A 20,029-nucleotide genomic window follows, 5' to 3' on the forward strand; every position below is an offset into this window, starting at 1 on the left:
ATATACTGTTGTCGGTCGGTCTTTCTGTTATTCTTTGCATGCAGGACAGACACGACATAGACAGGATATCAAGATTAACAATATATTTAATAAAGTCTTCAGAAGATCAGACAGGAACACAGAGAACTTCCTCACTGTGTGTCTTATGACACAGGTGATACAGATGAAGATCTAATCAAACACAGGTGACGGTGATACAGGAACGAGGGCTAAACCAAATGATCACAAAATGACAGGGGGAAGACAAATGGGAAAAACCAATGACAAAACAGACAAAACTGTGACAATACTATTGTTAAAAGTACTTTTCACTATAATTTATATATATAAATGACATATAAATTTACTATTTATTTTATTTTTAATTTTTGTCTGTTCTGTATATTCTATTTGCTATTACTCTTCTATTGTTATTAATATATTTATTGTGGTATTATACATATAATGTTGCTATTGTAAATCTATTATATTACTCATGTTATCGTACTGTTGTACTTGCTATTTTATTATATTATTCTCTTTACAACAACATGTACTACGTATACTTTTTAATATTACAGATATCACTTTCACTATATTTTTACTGTGCACTGTATCAATGCATAATATTTCAGCACTGTAACTAAGCTTTACTGGGTCAGGTACATTTGTTATTTTTTTTGCGGAGTTTATATCTGCATAGAGTGCTAAGAAAGTAGAAAGCAGACCTACCAGTGAATCACATGTTGATTGGTATTCGTTGGTTTTATTCTAGTTTCTTAATGATGGTAAATTATTACATGAAATGGATATACCACAGTAATATTTAAGTAATATTAGAACCGTTAGCCGAAAAAACACCCTAATTAACAAGCATGACAAGGGTGCGCTTTCACAATTTCTTACGAAAATCAATAATTTTCCAAGCCTAACTAAATAAATGAAGACAGAGTTATTTTTAACTCCATGTAGATCACAATCCACTGAAATCGGCTGTCAAATGTAAACGTTATCGTGTTTTTATCCAGAAAAACAGCAGCTCCCCCGTTTACCTCCATTTGTTTTTAAGGCAGTCTTGCCCGGACAAACATGGCGGGCGTGTTGACGTATCGCAGCAAGGACCAAAGCGGCCAATGATGTCTAGGTATTTATATATGTCTATGGGCTCGACACTTCACTGCCACACGTTATTTACGTGACGTCTGCGTGACGTCTACGTCTCGTCTGCGTCTTAAATTAAATGGATTTAATAGCAAAAAAAAAAAATAATTCGACAAACTCTGGAAACTCAGATCATGGCTAAATTCATTTAGGGAGAGATGCCTGCAGGTGGTACCTGAAGAACACAACTCTGTGGATGAAATGATGATTCCTTTCAAGGGGAGGTTCAGTAACATAAAACAATAGGCTCGTTTGAGATGCGCCTAGCCTTGCCTGCAATGTAGGCGAGAGTAGGCGGCTGCAGTGAAGGGAGGAGTGAAATAAGCGCAGTCAAGACGGACAGTTCTGAGCTCTGGAAGTGAAACAGATACCTACGAGATCAAAGGAGGATATCGCGTTATTCACACTCACGTGCTGTGTTGCTGATAAACATGATATAATTTCAGTTCTGTTGCTTTTATATGCAAATAAATATGATCGCACAAGATACTTAAAGTGCTTGGCATTTAATTCCATACGAAAGGCTTATTTATCATCCATTTTTTACTTTAATACAAACATGTATTTTAGATTTTATAGTAATATGACAACAGTCACATACCTCACACAGAGATCGCACTGTCATAGTGTATGGGAATATTCATGCAGAATTTACACACATAATCACATGATAATAGATTAAAAATAAAACATTTCAGAAGAGAACGCAACATCACAGTTGTTTGAACCAATGAGCATTAAGCTGTGTCGTCAGCCATTCGTTTCCCATCGTGCTTTTGGTCAGCGCAGTCGGTGGAGAGCTACTGTGCCCGACTGATCATTCTGACACAGCCGCCTTGCTGTCGCGAGAGTTTTTTGGCACATGTCAGCATCATGTCAGAGCAAGTCGGACATAACTCGGACACTTTTCTAACCGGCATGCATCTTGCATTGATCACTGGTGATCGATTCTGCGCAGATTTTGGTCATCTCAAATGAGCCTATTATATGCGTGGCAAGCCACACCTATGGGGTTCAAACTGTGGGTGAGAACTGGAATCTCTGGCATGCTCTGTGATTTTGATGTGTACCAAGGGAGTGTAGATGGAATACAACAAGCAAAATCTGAACTTGGACTGTCAGATGATGTTGTGATGAAGCTCACCTCCACACTTCCAGAGGGTCAAAAGTACAGGATCTACGCAGACAACTACTTCACCTGTGTCCCACTGGTAGTCAAGCTGTCAAATGGTATGACAACAGAGCGGTCACACTTGTGTCATCTTTTGCTGGACAAAGCCACTAAAACATCATTGAAGTTAAGAGACCCTACATTGTTTGTTACAAGTAAAAAAGTAATGAGTCCAATGTTCACCTGTGCTTCTCAGATGAAAAGAACTTAGGGACTATCACTTCAAGTAAACTCAGACTTCATTCAAACCACACTGAATGTGACCAAATAATTTTTTCCAAATATTTTTTTCATTAAAAAAATATGATTGTTGTGTGATTATTACTTATTACATTTACTGCTATGGGGCTAAATAAAAATGAATAACCCTGCAAATGAATGCTTAAATGCTCTGTATACCTGTTTAGGCAAAGTGAGTACAAATACAGAAATTCTGCTCACAACTAGGCCCAGCGTTGCAATATTACAACATTTCCTTAAAAACTTACTTAAAAGTAAAAAATGTGAAAAATCTTTAATTCCTACATTAGAGGCCTCCTAAAACAATTTCTGAGAGGTCAAAGTTTTTTTCTATATTTGAGTCTTACAGGGTTAATTGTGTACTCAAACCACCCTTTGCTAAGCCCCGCCCTAAACCATATGGTCTTGTGGGCGGTGCTGAGGAAATGTAGGCTCCATCCACACGAAGCCGGTGCGTGCCCTATCCGATCTTTTTTTTCCCCTCGTTCTAAAAAAAAGTTCCGTACACACGAAACCACTGAAAACGGTGTAGTATATATGCCAGACCAGTATGGGGTGCTGTAATTCTGCCATAGATATACACTATACACGGAGAAGAAGACTTTGAGCATGCGCATAACCTTGCGCGCTGTATTCGTACTAAGAAGAAGAAGACGAAGATGTGAACAGTATCGCTTGTTGCTCATAACAGTTGCATAGAAGCAATAGATTTTGCTGTAATAAAGCTAGCAGGCTCAGTAGCAACACGAACACAATCATGTAGTCCCCCAATATTGTTGTTGCTGTTACGTGTGACGAAGCCGACACGTGATGTGATGACATCATCGTTTCAGAAAATATACGGATTGGCTGTACACACGAAACCGCGAGGGTGTCGTTTTCAGATTTATCCACTTTGGGACCCGGTTTCAAAAAATAGCGGATTCAGTCTCCTAAAACGCCGGATCCGTGTGGATGACACGCCAATACGATAAAAAATGTATGCGTATACAGCGAAACGCGTCTCCGTGTGGACAGGCCCGTAGTTTCACGTCAAGCAACAGGAGATTCGACTAGGAGCAAATACAATGCAGATATCTTCAAATATATTTGGGACTAGTCCAAACAGAGATATCTCTAATTACCTTTGCGGATATATGACGCGTCTTTTAAAAATATCTATAACATCATTACAGATATCTTAAATTGAGTTTTGACTAGTCAAAATATGTTTACAGATATCTCAAATCCGATTTCTTACTAGTGCAATTATATTTGCAGATATCTCTAATTGTCATTCTGACTAGTCAAATTATATCATTCGTCAAAATACAATTCTTCCTATCTTCAAATATATTTATGGATAGTCTGAACTAGGGTTGCCACCCGTCCCTTAAAATACGGAATCGTCCCGTATTTGAGAATGAAATTGCGCGTCCCGTTTTGAATCAATACGGGACGGGTTTTGTCCCGTATTTTTTATATTTTTTTCTAAAGCAGCGTCTCATGCAGTTAATCAATGCGGAAAAGCCAGCCGCGGTTCAGAAAAACACGGTCAAGCCAGCCGTGATTGATTATAAGTGTGCGCGCATATTACAGTGATTACGGTATTTTCAAAAACAACACAGAGAGAACGCGCTTGCAGAGCGCTTTTCATTTAGACGCCCAGGACTGAGAGATAATACTACAAAGTGCTCGTGAATTTTTACTTACTTATTTATTTGCATTTCAGCTTTAATATCCGTTTTATTTATTGGTGTAATTTTCGGTTCTTTTCTGAGAAATGGGGCATTATAAGACTTTAGAGTCTAATAAGTAGAAGAAAAAAAAAAACAATGATCAGTTCTTATTCAGGACGGCCGTATTATATGCAAAACTCATATGAAACCTTTTTACTGCAGCATTTTTGAGATATGGGACATTATTACATTTTAACGGGATATATAGACCCCATTTCTAAAAAGTAGGAAAAAAACAACAACGATCAGTTCGTATTCAGGACGTCCCATATTACTGCAGCATTTTTTAGATGACCCCCCCCCCCCACGAATGCGTTCCTTATTTTTGGGTCTTAAAAGTGGTAACCCTAGTCTGAACAAAGGTTTAAATGCTAAAACGGCTTGCGATATTGTACACGCCTATTTTGACATCACACACTTGTGCCTCAGATGCTTGTCACGTGATCATTTACAGAAATCGAAACTAAAAAATTGAGTTCAGCTTTAGATAAGACGCCATTTCAGACTGTTGTGAACCAAAGCCTTTAAGTTCCAACATATTTAATGGTAAGTCCAGTAATGTCCTTCTCATAAACTGGATGATGTACTTGTGTTTGTGTATTTGTGTAGTGACTTATTTGTATATCATACTGGATCGGTTTACTGCAAACAATGCTGGGAGTAAATGATTATTTTACACTACTGATACTCTTCGTAACAAAATGTTATATGATAGTGATAATATTATAATATTTTGCTCAGTATATGAATTGGTTTGGGTTAATGTTTTTATTCCGCATTCACATCAAGATCATTTATGAGGTTGCACACGACACCACACTGAGTGACGGAAAGGCTGACTGGCAGTGTTAAGAGCTATTTTATATGTGATCCGTTTGCGGTCAGTGTGCGGTACGTTTGCAGCACGGACTCATTGTGCTTTCACGTAAGACGCGTTCGCGGTGTGCACCGATGCAATCTTGTTTCTAAATGACAACATTCAGCTATGTCTATTAAAGCCTTAAATCACAACATGACATAATTTTTTTTTTTTTAACAAATTGTTGAATATTTAATATATTTTATAAGTAAACTGCATCAATTTTAGTAGAAACTCTAGTAAATTACATGTTATTTTGTTTAGTTGTCTTTTATTTTCATAATCATGGTAGGAGAATAGTTATATTTTAAAAGTAAAATTGTTATTCTCCATTTATCCAGAATCGCGCAGCTCTAACATTGGTCATTTATCCACATGTAATGTAAACAAATAAATGTCTTAATTTTTAGGTAAAACATCAAAGATCTGGTCAGTGAAGTTCAGCATCCAGAACATATACATTCAATTTGTGCTAAGTATTTTACAAATATATTTACATATTTATGTGCTTAATAGAAAATACTCTGTCGTTGAACTTTTGGTATACTAAACGCCTAGTGTGCTAAATCAAAGCAACTAATTTTGTGCTTAATGCAATAATTAAATAAAATTAATAAAATAAAATTAAATGATTAATTTTTATTTAACTAATTGTGTCAAAGTAATGCTGTTATTCAACTAAAGATATAACTACTGTATATTTGATTGTGTAAAAATTGGAAAAGTATTGCAAGTATACTTCAGGTACACTTTAAAATCTTGCATTTAAAGACCGATATTATACAGAGATCATATCTATATTAATAGTGATATTAAAACACATATTAGGCATAATGTGCATTGTGCAAAAACAAAATACTCCAAATTAAGTTAAATAATATTTTTATATTAGTAAGTGAAATGTCAATAAATATGTTAATGCATTCAAATTTTACATGGTATGAAATAAATGTGTTTAAAATAAATTATGGCAGTTTTTTTTTTATGGGGCTAAGCCCCTTATCCCTCCCAACCCTAGCAATGCCCCTGGTGCTAACTAATTATTTCTATTAAATAAATCTATTTCTAAGTAATTCATTATATTTATTTCAAATCAATTAAAATGCTTTTTCAGTATTTAGATTCTCTTATGCGAGAAAGTGGTGTTTTTATAAAATATGTTAATTTCAAATAAATACACGGCACTCTGTCCTGTTAGAACGCAGCAAGTCTGCGTGAAACGTTTACTTTTGCTTTGCACATTAGGGAAGAAAACAAGGAAAGAAAATTATACACGAAACTAAAACTGTCTTTGAAACAAAAAAAGCATGTTGAATAGCAACATTACAGGTTAAAATTTATAAAGCAATGCAGAATGACTAAAACAAATGAAAATATCTCAACCCAAAATTGAAGTATTTTTTTCTATTTTGAAATATATAGTTTGCAATTTACCATTCACAGTCAGCTATAACACAATTGAATCAATTGAGCCTGCTAAGATCAAGTCATATTGAGCTGGTCATGTATTTTCAATCCTGTGAAGTGACCCACTAAAATAAAACAGCATATCAGGCCACTGATATGACGAAAATTTTAAGTGTATGTGTTAAATATACAGACTGAAATTATAAACGCAACACTTTGTTTTTGCCCCATTTTTAATGAGCTGAACTTCTATGTACACAGAAGGCCTATTTCTGCCAAATATCACAAATCTGTCTAAATCTGTGTTAGTGAGCACTTCTCCTTTGCCCAGATAATCCATCCACCTCACAGGTGTGGCATCAAGATGTTGACTGATTATTGCACAGGTTTTCCTTAGGCTGGCCACAATAAAAGACCACTCTAAAATGTGCAGTTTCATCACACAGCACAATGCCACAGATGTCGCAAATTTTGAGGCTGACTGCAGGAAAGTCCACCAGAGCTGTTGCCCATGAATTGAATGTTCATTTCTCTACCATAAGCCGCCTCCAAAGGTGTTTCAGAGAATTTGGCAGTACATCCAACCGGCCTCACAACCGCAGATCATGTGAAACCACACCAGCCCAGGACCTCCACATCCAGCATCTTCACCTCCGAGATCGTCTGAGACCAGCCACCCGGACAGCTACTGCAACAATCGGTTTGCATAACCAAAGAATTTCTGCACAAACTGTCAGGGATGCTTAGGGAAGCTCATCTGCATGCTTGTCATTCTCATCAGGGTTTCGACCTGACTGCAGTTCATCGTCGTAACAGACTTGAGTGGGTAAATGCTCACATTTTATGGCATCTGGCACTTTGGAGAGCTGTTCCATTCATGGATGAATCAACGTTGTGGATCAAGTGGCCCATGGTGGCGGTGGCGTTGCCTATGGCAGGCATATGTTATAGACAACAAACAACAGGTGCATTTTATTGATGGCATTTTGAATGCACAGAGATACCGTGATGAGATCCAATTGTTGTGCCATTCATTCACCACCATCACATGTTGCAGCATGATAATGCACAGCCCCATGTTGCCAGGATCTGTACAAAATTCCTGGAAACTGAAAACATCCCAGTTCTTGCATGGTCAGCCTACTCACCGGATATGGACCAACATTCCACAGGCCACAATCAACAACCAGATCAACTCTATGCGAAGGAGATGTGTTGCACTGTGTGAAGGAAAATGGTGATCACACCAGCTACTGACTGGTTTTCAACCCCTGTGTACATAGAAAAAAGTCTTAGATCTTTGAGTTCAGCTCATGAAAAATGGGGGCTAAAACAAAAGTGTTGCATTATAATTTTAGTCAGTGTCATTTCTGTGTAAATTTTGTGTATTTTACTGAGGAATTCGTCATGACTTCTCAAGAAAAACATTATTAGAAAAGTGCAAAATTTACATAGAGCTCTTATGAAACTACAGTAAACAAACCTTCTTAGAGACCCTTCAAACTAGGTCATTGTTACAATAAAGGCACTTTTTTCAAATCATGGCGATTTCTGTTTCCAAATGCAGAACTGAAAGTACTGGCTTTAAAATGAGCCTCTATGAAGATAGAGAGGATGGTGATGTTCACTATCAGAACCACAGAGCAGCATCTCCAAAGCCCAGCTGTGTGTCTATGAAGAGTGAACAATCCATGGGACAACCCATTTACTTCAGTGATGAAGCAGTGACCTTTAATCCCAGGTGGGTGAATAACTGTTATTGGAGACAAGAAAAATAATTATAACCTAAACCACTTCAATGCACAGTTTCTTACATTTTTTGGGCCTCACTGTCACTAATATGTCTGCTGCACATCTACAGTAAGAGCTCTATGTCTATTAAATGTATCTTAAGTGGCAGATTTAGGCATGGGCGACATGGGTAACCATCTCGCCAGGAGTGGCACAAGGAGCCCACACAAGGGGAAAAAATGAAATGCATGATTTTACAGCTTATTCATGCAAAACATCGATATCATATTATGAAGAAAAAAAAATCAGTAGTTTGATCGCTGACAGGTAGTTAGGTTATGTTGAAAAACTCCAGTCTCATTTTCTCCTCCAACTTTAAAATCATCCTACATTGCTGCAGAAGTACCAACCCAGTGTTTACAAAGTAAACATGCAAAGGTCAAAGGCCCTTTAAAAATAAAAAGGTAAAACTGGAGTTTCACTAGACACCCTTACTCCTTGGCTGCGGTTGTTTAGAGCCCTTTGAAGCTGCATTTACAGTGGGGGAAAAATATGATGCTGATTTTGTAAGTGTCAGGGATATGTGTTAAAAGGAGCACAACACGAAGATGATCATCAAAGTCAGTCTTTAATATAATCCACACAGGTAAATCCACAATAGGAGGGTAGCAAAACGTCTAGGTTACGTATGTAACCCTGGTTCCCTGAGGACAGGGAACGAGACGCTGCGTCCTGGTGGACACTATGGGAACTACCTTCAGCGTGACCGGTTCTGAAGCTCTTATAGAACAACGACAATGAATTTGACATTGGCCGGCGCCAGCCCCTGACGTCATTAACAAGGCGCCTACCAGTATAAAGGGGCGCTTGTGAATACATCAACCATATTTTTGTCTGACGGAGATGTAAGACGCAGGGTCTCGTTCCCTGTCCTCAGGGAACCAGGGTTACATACGTAACCTAGACGTTACCTTCCAGAGGGAACTCTACGCTGCGTCCTGGTGGACACTATGGGAACGTCAATACCAACGCTGCCATCCTGAGGAGTAAGTGAACAACTGACTGAATGAGGAGTCAAGAAGGAACATCACTCCCCACTACCAGCGAGAATCGCTTGGGCCGACGTCACAGCTAGCTCGGCTACCCAAGCACGGAACTCCTAGGAGTGGAGGCCTGATTCTTCTAAGCGAGAGTAGGCCTAACTACACTCAACGCTACAGAAAGTAGTGAAGCTTACCATTAAGTCTTCATACTAAGCAGGGGTTCTGAAGAGTGGAGGCTCCAGAAAGACTCTCTAAATGAGAGGAAGCCTGGCAACACTCTGTGCTTGCGGGGAACTCTGGGAGTAGAGGTCAGAGACCTATCTACACTCAACACTGGAGGTGATTCATGAGGCTCCAAGAACCTAAGCAATAGAACCACCTAAGTGGAGTTTCAGGAGAGTGGATGCTTCTACAAGAAGACTCTCTAGATGAGAGGAAGCCTAGAGACACTCGATCCTATAAATAGTGCTGTCAGGAGTGGAGTTGGAAAAACCCAGGGGTTTTTAGAACCAACTCTAGAATGGGAACGGAGCAATACTGCGTAACCCATACCATACAGGATTTTAGAAAAGAACCCTACCCTTAGGGGGGGGGGGGATCTTTACCACTCATGTGGATTTCAAAAAGTGCCCAAAGACTTGCGTGTGCACTTACCACTCTACGTGGGTTTTAGGGAGTGCTCAAAGCTTCACGTGAGTACTCACCACTATTGTGGATTTGAGGAGGTGCCCAGAGCATAGCGAGGGAAACACCATATATTATTTAAGGAGGCAGCAAAGCCTGGAAGTGGAGCCTTTGGAGAATGGAGGCTTCATAGAAGACTCTAAAATGAGAGGAAACCTGACAATGCTCAATCCACCAGCTCTTAGGAGTGGAGGTCTCAAATAACCCTTCAGCGAGGGGAGACCTGGCTACGCTCACGCTTGGAAGTACTGGAAGCGGAGCTTCTGGAGAACAGAGGCTTCATAGGAGACTCTCTATAGCGAGAGGAAACCTCATAACGCTCAATCCTCGAGAGAAGCTCGAGAGTGGAAGTCTCAAAATGATAACCCTCACTGAGGGGAGACCTGGCTACACTCAACGCTACAAGAACATGAACTCACCCGAGAGTCTACACATAGGACTCTGTAGAGTGGAAGCTTCAAAATGAATCTCTAAACAGAGAAAAGCCTAACAATACTCAGCCTTGGCAGAGGGGCTCTTAGCACAATACCAAAATAGTTAGCGAGACCTAACAGGGCCTACCAGCTATATACAGTGAGAATGTACTAGAAGCGGAGCTCTAAGGAGAGCGACGACTGCAGCTAGATGGTTCTCACAGAGAGAACACATCTAACAGCTCTCAGTCTAAGCCATAGGGAAGACTATGAGAGCATGATCATCATCATAACGCCACTAGGCGAGAGGAGACCTAATCAGCAGCACTCAAGAGTGGCGGCCTCTGCAGAAAGACTCTCATATCAAGAGGAAGCCTACAACACCCTGACAACGCTCACCGTGGCAGGAAAATCTAGGAGTGGAGGTCTTAAACAACACAACTCACTAACAATGAGGGGAGACCTACTACTCAACCCCAATATAGTAATGAGGCTCAGTAAGCCTACATACTAAACTACCATCTGGACAGAGCTTTAAGCGCCTATACAGGGTTCAAAAGTGAACTCTGGAGGTCCAACACAGGGCTTTCGCCAAGGGAAGACCTGCCGCAATACGCTTAGTGTAAAAGCGAGGCTCAAAGGAGCCTACAAGCTACTAGAAATGCCCAGTGCTGATAGAACTGTGAGAAATCGGCCTAAACATGAACCTCTAAAGAGGGGAAATCTCCTCAGCGCAACTCTCAGAGAGAGGAGGCCTGAATAAAAATACTCACAGGGGGGTTTACTAAATTTTCCTCTTCCTAAAAATTTAGAAGCAGAGCCCTGGGGAGCGTGGGCTTCAATGCACTGACTCACAAAGAGAGGCAGCCTACAACACTCAACCCTAGGTTGCTTACACTATAGGATGGGTGGAGATCTCACCCAGTAGGTGTGTAAACATGCATATGCAGGTATAAATAATGCCTAAGCTGAGCTCAAAACATTGGAGGCTTCAAAGAATAACTCTCCAGAATGAGAGGAAGCCTGACAACGCTTAACCCCTACCGGAGTTATTTACGAGTGGAGGTCTCGGTACACTACCTCACAAACGAGGGAAGACCTGGCTACACTCGACACTTAGGGACCATAGAAGCTCAGTATGGAGCTCAAATACTAAAGTCTCACCCAAGCGGAGCTGGTAGACAAAGAATACATACATATACATATATACACACCCACATATATGTCAGTTCATGTACCGGGCCAACGAATTGAGTTTATCAGTCTATCATCAGCCAAGCCCCAGAGTCTTAAGGGGGAAAAAGGGCAGGCGGTCGAACGATAGTGAGGGAGAAGGGAGAGGATCATTTCCCTACGATCCCGTCTCCTATGACGCACATCACGTCTCCTCTGAGACCTACCCCTCCCAGGAGGAGGGTCTCGAGTGGCCACACAAACCGCCTGGCCCTGCCTCCAGCCCTCAGGCCAGGAGGGGCCAGGTCCCCCCCTGCGTTTGGGTGGGGATGAAGACCGGTGAGGAATAACAGACCCAAAAGATCCAGAAAGATCTAAGGGGTCTAGTAGCCGCTGAGCACGCCACCGCCTCCCTGAATTAGTCGATCACCTTCTCAACAGATGTACAGAATAATTCGGAAGGCGAGACTGGCGCATCGAGGAGAAAGCAGTTCTCTTTCTCCCAGATGTCTGCCAAATTCACCCACAAATCTGTGGTGTGAAACAGCTCAGCCATCTCCACGGGTCTTTATCCTCCAGCAGATCAGTCTGGTACGCCTGCAACACTGCCACTGTGTGCAGGCAGCACCAGCCTGACCCGCTGCAGCATATGCCCTCAGCGTCGATGCCACCCCCGCCGAGAGACAGCAAGCATATCTTCAAGCGATGGCACCTACGCCCCTCCATACTCACGCAGTCACTCTGCACCAGAATAACTAACATGCTGATATGGATGAGTGCGGGGCTGAATATGGTTTATCCCATGCCCTCCCAATCTTATTATATAGATCAGGAAGGAATGGGATGCACATGGGGACTGGTCTGTTATGGCCAGGTAGAAATTGCTCATATAAACTGCTATGAGCAACCTCCCCATGCACGTGCTTTCAACGCAGATCAAAGCAGACCGCAGTGCGGTTCATAACAGACAACAGCTCATCAAACGCGGAGCAGGCAGGCTGTGAGAGCTCAGAAAATCACTTTTCGCCCATAACAGCCACATCCTGCTCTCCTGGCTTAAAACCAGTAGCGCACTTGCTGCTGTATCAAAGGATGTCAAAAAACAATACATCCTTCGCCCGCAGCTCGCCCTCGTCAGCGGCTGACGAGCGTGAGAGATTACACGTCTCACAACTCGTGAACGCGCTTCATCTGTAACCGCCGCGGGCTCGTTCTCCGTGCAGCCTCGGCTGCAACGGGACCCGAGCCGCGTAGGGCAGATAAATGTCCCAATTCCCTCAGGAAAGGGGACAAACGAGAGCGGAGTTTCCTTAGAGATAAACTCTCACAATGAACGCGCTCTGCACTCTCAAGAACAGAACGCGCGTGCTCTTCACCCAAACACATAACAAACAAGTTGTGCACGTCATCTGGTGTCAGATTTCTCTGACACGGATCTGCACGCTTCCTGAACTGTTTACTCTAGGAATCATCATTCTACTCACGCTTAGAACAAGGTCAGTCTGAAGGACAAAAAGATGGTTGATGTATTCACAAGCGCCCCTTTATACTGGTAGGCGCCTTGTTAATGACGTCAGGGGCTGGCGCCGGCCAATGTCAAGTTCATTGTCGTTGTTCTATAAGAGCTTCAGAACCGGTCACGCTGAAGGCAGTTCCCATAGTGTCCACCAGGACACAGCGTAGAGTTCCCTCCGGAAGGGAACACACATATACATAGACGAGACAGGACAATCAAACACAGAACTGAGCCAATAAAGGGATGCTATGACAGACTGACAGGTGTAGGTGATTAACTAATAATGACATAACAAGGGCAGGAACAGGAAACAACCAAAAATGGGCACAAGAGGGAAAAACCATCACAACAGTCCAAAGGGGTATGACAGTAAGTTTACCCACTGACAAAGTAATGATGAGTATATCATTTTAAAGGTGCCATAGAATGAAAACTGAATTTTAACTTAGCATAGTTAAATAATAACAGTTCAGTACATGGACATGACATACCATGAGTCTCAAACACCATCGTTTCCTCCGTCTTATATAAATCTAGTGTTTGCAAAAGACCACTGAAAAATAGGTCAATTCTAACATAACACAGACTGTTACGAAACTTCCCTGGGATCGTTAATAGTTACGCCTCCAACATTTGCATCGCCCAATCATCACTAACGTCAGTACATCAGTAACACAAGGCGAGTCACTCAAGGAAACGGTTAGCTTAATGCTAACAGTAGCCGGTTACATTGCAATACATAGGATTTCACTTACCACATAAACAGAGAGATGACTGCGCTGATGATGGCGAATGATTTACAGATCTTGAGAATCACTGACGGGCAGCGCAACTTGAGTGGTAAGTACTTGTGTCTCTGCATTGTAACTTTACACAGAGCACATGTATCACAGTAATCAGACTAAAATATCCGCGATTCAAAACGGCAGATTCAACAAACCGCATATTAAAAGCGGCGAGAGCTCCTAATTATATATATATTTTTATCCATGTGTGAGCTATTGAGACGAGCAGCTCTGTGAAACAGCAAATCAGAGCAGAGCTCATTAATATTCATGAAGCTTCCAAATAACAGAGCATTTCATTCTAGGGACAAATTCTAGGGTTGTATAAATTTGAATATATAATATATTTTAAAATATTTTTAAATGCGCTTTTTTCTATTTCTATTATAGAAAGTTTTAAATTGAATTGCATTTTAAAGATTGAAATAAATATTTGACTCCTTCACAAAACATGACTTGGTACTTGGTGGCAAAACCCTTGTTGGCAATTACAGACATTTCTTGTAGTTGGCCACCAGGGGCCGGATTCACGAATATCTTCTTAAGAAATAAATTAAGAAATTTCTTAAGATAAATTCTAAGAAGTTCGTAAGAATGTTCTTAAGTGCAATTCTTGAAAAAATCTTAAGATATTCTCAAATATGTTCTTAAGAACATCTTAATTTCTTTCTTAAGAAAAAAAAAATGATACATCTATCTGAGTGAATACATGGCTGAAGACGCATTTATAAACACTTCAACGTCTTTTTTGCGGTTTCTGCAGATTATCCTAATAATCATAAGCACGCACATTTTCGTCACGACCGTGTCTGGCGCTCGGCTTCATGTTTTTAATGTGCCATGTTTTTGAACCGTTACTTTTAAAGGGTCTGTCTTAAGCTTTGGCGATCAGTTTATTCACTTTTGTGTTGTATTTTGTTGCCTCGTCTGAATGAACGCTTCCGTTATGTGTGTGCGCTGCTACAGCAAACGCGTCCTGCACATGCGCTAAATACGGCCAAAGATTATGTCGTATTTTTATTTATTTTTTTATTAAATCTCCCTATCTGACTCGATTTTGTCGAGTTGCTACTAAGTTTTGATGACGGCAAAAAGTAGGGTCATACACAGGCTAATCATGACAGATCATTGTTTACATTATCAGTCATTGCTGTCACTTCAGCGAACTCTTGCTCATCTCTAATAATAGTCCTAATATGTATTATATGTAGCTAGTAGTGTTGCAATGCTTAAATATAACAGTTAATTTGAAATAACCCAATCAATTAATTAAATAATTATTACTATTTGGGATTTAAGACAAGTCCCGGGCTATCCTAACTTTAAGAAGTTATTAACGATGGTTTTTAAGAAGATTCTTTTCAAGAATTTGAATTTTCTTAATTTTTGTCTTAAGAACAATCTTAAGTAAAAAGATAAGAATATTCTTAAGATGATTTTTTGGGGAATACAAAATATTCTTAACTTTTTTCTTATTTTAAAAAATAAGAAGAAAATGGCAGTTAAGAAGAAATTTCTTCTTAAGAATGTTTCGTGAATCCGGCCCCAGGTTTGCACACATCTCAGAAGGGATTTTGTCCCACTCCTCTTTGCAGATCCTCTCCAAGGCCGCATTTACACTGCATGGTTCAAGTGATCTGACCATGTAAACAGGAAAAAAATAAAATAGATTCCGATATTCGAGGCCGCGAGGCCAAGTATGGTGACCCATACTAGGAATTTGTGCTCTGCATTTAACCCCTCCAAGTGCACACACACACAGTATTGAACACACACACACACACACACACACACACACACACACCGTGAACACACACCCGGAGCAGTGGGCAGCCATTGCTGCGGCGCCCGGGGAGCAGTTGGGGGTATGGTGCCTTGCTCAAGGGACTCACCTCAGTCGTGGTATTGAGGGTGGAAAGAGTGCTGGTAATTCACTCCCCACACCTACAATCCCTGCCGGGCCTCCCTGCTGAAAAAAACAGCATATGCTTAGGGCTGCAACAACGAATCGATAAAATCGATAAAAATCGATTACTAAAAGCGTTGCCAACGAATTTCATAATCGATTCGTTGTGTCGCGCGACGCAGAGACATTTGGTTGTTATTATATATATTTAAAAAAAATTGAGCGCAGAGCGGAGTGGACACATTCGGTCTCTCTCCCACACTGATGCCAGCAGAGTTCGGCACCTTATAAGCTGTGTTTCCATCTAAAAAAGCGAATTTAACTTATGCGCAAAACTGGAACATTTGAGCATAAAGCACCGTTTCTACATTATACATATATGCTGCCCCGATTTATATCAAACATGTTTGATATTTAAGCCTACTTTGGCAGCCAATGCTGCCCATGCTCGATCGCAAAACAGCTGGTGTACGGGTCGTTGGATAGTGGAGATGGAGAAAACTACTTCTATAGTTTTTGTAACACTGTCTGTCTGTATAATGTGTCGAAAACATACCACAACCGTAAGGAGAAAGAGGAGCTCTGCTGAGGTGAAATCGTCTCAGTTTTGTATAGGGCTGTGACGGTGGCACGTTGTTTTTTATATATAGCCTACACTTCAGTCAGCTAACAAGCAGCCTAAAAACGCTAAAATAAATCAAAGAAATAATATATTTAATTAAGAAAGTAGCCTAAGAATATTATATAGGTTATTAAACAAACATTCCTTGTAAAAATGTCCGACAGCTCATCAATTTTTGGCCGACTGACTTTCCAGTCCGACTGTCTTTTTTTCTCTTTCTCTTCCTCATTACACAGCTGCTGATTTTAATAGCAAAGTGATTACATTTATTTTCGTTCCTTTAGTTTATAAAGTTAATTTAGAGATATATTTGGAACACTTTTTGTTTGTTAAATTCAAGTTTTTGTTTTTTAAAGTTATACCTAGCAAACATCGGCAGACAGATCAAAAGCCTGCTTAATTCATCGCGAATTAAATTAAAATCCATTGATATAAAAAACTTAAAACATATCACAATATTAGTTTAATCATTCAATCAATATAAATCCAAAGTTTGTGCGGAGAGAAGCGCGCTTTGCAGCGCATGGAGACGCCATTGCAATGTGGAATTTCTTTTTTGCTCATAAAGGTAAGAGTAATTTACCACCGGGCCGGAACTGTAAAGGGTCTACCTTAGTTTGTGTGTACTAACAGTATCAACAAAATGTGCTCTTAAAGAAAACAAACAGAATACGCTTGATATCTTTGGTTTAAACAGGAGCGCTTCACAATAATTAACCGTAACCCAGGTAATCAAACCCCTCACAAACACAATATCTATAGAAAGCTTTAAATTATTATTTTACTATAAAACGAAATAATTAAAATCGAAAACAAAACTCTTTCATTAGCTAATCCATAAAGATGCATTAGGCATTAATGAGCAGATGGCAGGATCGTCAATTTCATCTTTGCAACACTGAATCAGAAAATACTAGTTTATTAATAAGTAATTCGAATATTTTCTTAATTTTTGCCTTGACACATTCATGGCAATTACTTTTGCTGGGGCTTTGAGGCCAGTTTTGCGTGCATTTGAATGCGGAACTCTTCCAGCTGGTCGCTGCTGATGGCAGGACACTAAACACCGCCATGGCAGAATGAATGTAGCAGAAAGTTAGTCAAGTTATCCCGTTCCAGCGTGCAAAGTCACATGACTTTTTTAATGCGCACTGAGGAATTTAATTTGAGAGGCTTCTTGATGGGAAATGCACCATGTACACCACAGCAAGCCGCTGTCCTTACGGATAGTAATTTTAGTTTATTTAGTCTATATATTTGGCAGATGTAAAGCATACATGTGTATGTTTTTTGTGTTAGTCCATTTTTATTTTATTATTATTATTATTATAACAGTTCAAGGAGCAACATGTTCGTGCACTTTTTTCCAGATTTTAGTTCTGTTTTTGAATAAAGGGTTGTAAATCCCTTGTTGTTGTTTTTTATCCGATTCATCAATTAATCGAAAAAATAATCGACAGATTAATCGATTATTAAAATAATCGTTAGTTGCAGCCCTACATATGCTGGTTAGGTATGTTTTGGTGCTGGGATGCTGGTTTTAGCTGGTCCATTGCTGGTTTATGCTGGTCCCTTGCTGGTTTTTGCTGGTTTATGCTGGTCATGTTGCTGGTTAATGCTGGTTTATGCTGGTCCTTGACCAGCAACATGACCAGCATAAACCAGCAAGGGACCAGCATAAACCAGCAATGGACCAGCATAAACCAGCTAAAACCAGCATCCCAACACCAAAACATACCTAACCAGCATATGCTGGTTTTTTCAGCAGGGCTGAGACTCGAACCCACAACATTTGGGTTACAAGTCCAAATCTCTAACCATTAGGCCACAGCTGCCCCCCGATCGGTTTCAGGCCTCATTCATATGTGGAGATAAATCAGATGTGAATCGGATACGTGCATTTGTGCCTGCTGTGTAAGCGGACATTCCCCTGGAAATGTGACTCCTACGTCATTGAAAAGTGAGGTTTTTTTAACCATTTCACGGGACAGACATACCTGTAACAAATGCACAGACGAGCGTTGCAGAGACTCTCCCCATTCATTCCATTGAAACCACAAAATGAAATCCACACAAACATGTTCCTGCCCTTGATTTACAATCACTGATGAACGAATTTGGTTTTAATGTGTAATTAAACCCAGAAGATGGGACATGCTTAACAATATCTATCATCTGAGTATTATTCCACTTGCAAGCTTTCAGCAGAGCTGCATACATAATCACTGTCGTGAACAATTTGTACTGTATTTGTTTTGATGTATAGCTGTAACTTGCATTAAAAATCTTCTATATGAATTCCATGTCAATAAATTCAATTTAATGTACTATTGAAACTGATTTGTGATGTTATATGGGCTATTTGGTTATCAAGACCTGCAGTGTAAATGTGGCCCAAGTCATTAAGGTTTCGAGGCTGATGTTTGGCAACTAAAACTTCAGCTCCCTCCACAGATTTTTTTATAAGACTAAGGTCTGGAGACTGGCTGGGCCACTTCAGCATCTTAATGTGCTTCGCCTTGACCATGTGTTTTGGGTCATTGTCATGCTGGAATACCCATCCACGACCCATTTTCAATGCCCTGGTCCCTGACGGTACATAGCCCCTTCCATCATTCCTTTGATGCAGTGCAGTTGCCCCTTAGCAGAAAAACACACCCAAAGGAAAATGTTTCTACCTCCATGTTTGACGGTGGGGATGGTGTTCTTGGGGTACGTCATAGGCAGCATTCCTACTCCTCCGAACATGGCGAGTTAAGTTGATCCCAAAGAGCTTGATTTTGGTCTGACCACAACACTTTCACCTAGTTCTCCTCTGAATCATTTAGATGTTCACTGGCAAACTTGAGACGGGCCTGTACATATGCTTTCCTGAGCAGAGGGACTTTACCTTCAGTCCTTCACGCCGTAGTGCTTTACCAATTGTTTTCTTGGTGACTATGGTCCCAACTGCCTTGAGATCATTGACAAGATCCTCCCATGTAATTCTGGGCTGATTCCTCACTGTTTTCATGATCATTGAAACTCCATGAGGGTGAGATCTTGCATGGAAGCTCCAGAGGCAGATTGACAGTTATTTTGTGTTTCTTCCATTTGCGAATAATCTTTTCTCTTTCTCTTTATTTATAAAGCACTTTCACACAACTGCAAGTTGATCCAAAGTGCTGTACAGTATAACTAAAAACTCAACATGTATAAGAACACAGAGCAACATAAGCACAAGAACAACAATACCGTTAACATGGCTAGATAAAAGCTGTGACAAAAGATGTTTTTTAAGCAAGTTCACTAGTTCGCTTTTGCATATAATAATCAGCGTAAAAGTTAAGCGTGTTTGGCATGCTGTCCGGGAGAGGACTCCGAGCTCGGTAGTCGTTCCCGAGCCCGGGGCACTCCCCCTGCCCAGGGAGAGGGGTCCGAGCTCGGCTTTTGGCCCGAACCCAATAGCGCTCCCCCCCTTTGCTGGAGGTGAAGAAAAATTAAAAAGGGGGGGGGGGGGGGTGCTGGAATCAGAGATAGCTGAAGGTAGGACTGCTTGGTTATTTAAAGGGACTGTAGTAATTGGATAGGGAGAGTGATTGGATAGGGAGTGATTGCTGATGATGAATTGGCCGTGTTAAT

General features: G+C 40.5%; 1 protein-coding gene across 2 annotated transcripts in view; it reads left to right on the plus strand.

The window, feature by feature from the left end:
* Nucleotides 1–4,738: 4,738 nt before the first annotated feature.
* LOC141334036 (NLR family CARD domain-containing protein 3-like) overlaps nucleotides 4,739–20,029 on the plus strand; it is a 29,346-nt gene continuing 14,055 nt past the window's right edge. For both annotated transcript variants that reach the window (XM_073839189.1, XM_073839190.1), the window contains exons 1-2: nucleotides 4,739–4,815; nucleotides 8,103–8,276. The gene's annotated coding sequence lies outside the window, so the exon portion shown is untranslated. The remainder of the gene's footprint in view (nucleotides 4,816–8,102; nucleotides 8,277–20,029) is intronic.

Source organism: Garra rufa, chromosome 4 (genome assembly GCF_049309525.1).
Source record: "Garra rufa chromosome 4, GarRuf1.0, whole genome shotgun sequence".
In the NCBI taxonomy this organism is placed as follows: domain Eukaryota; kingdom Metazoa; phylum Chordata; class Actinopteri; order Cypriniformes; family Cyprinidae; genus Garra; species Garra rufa.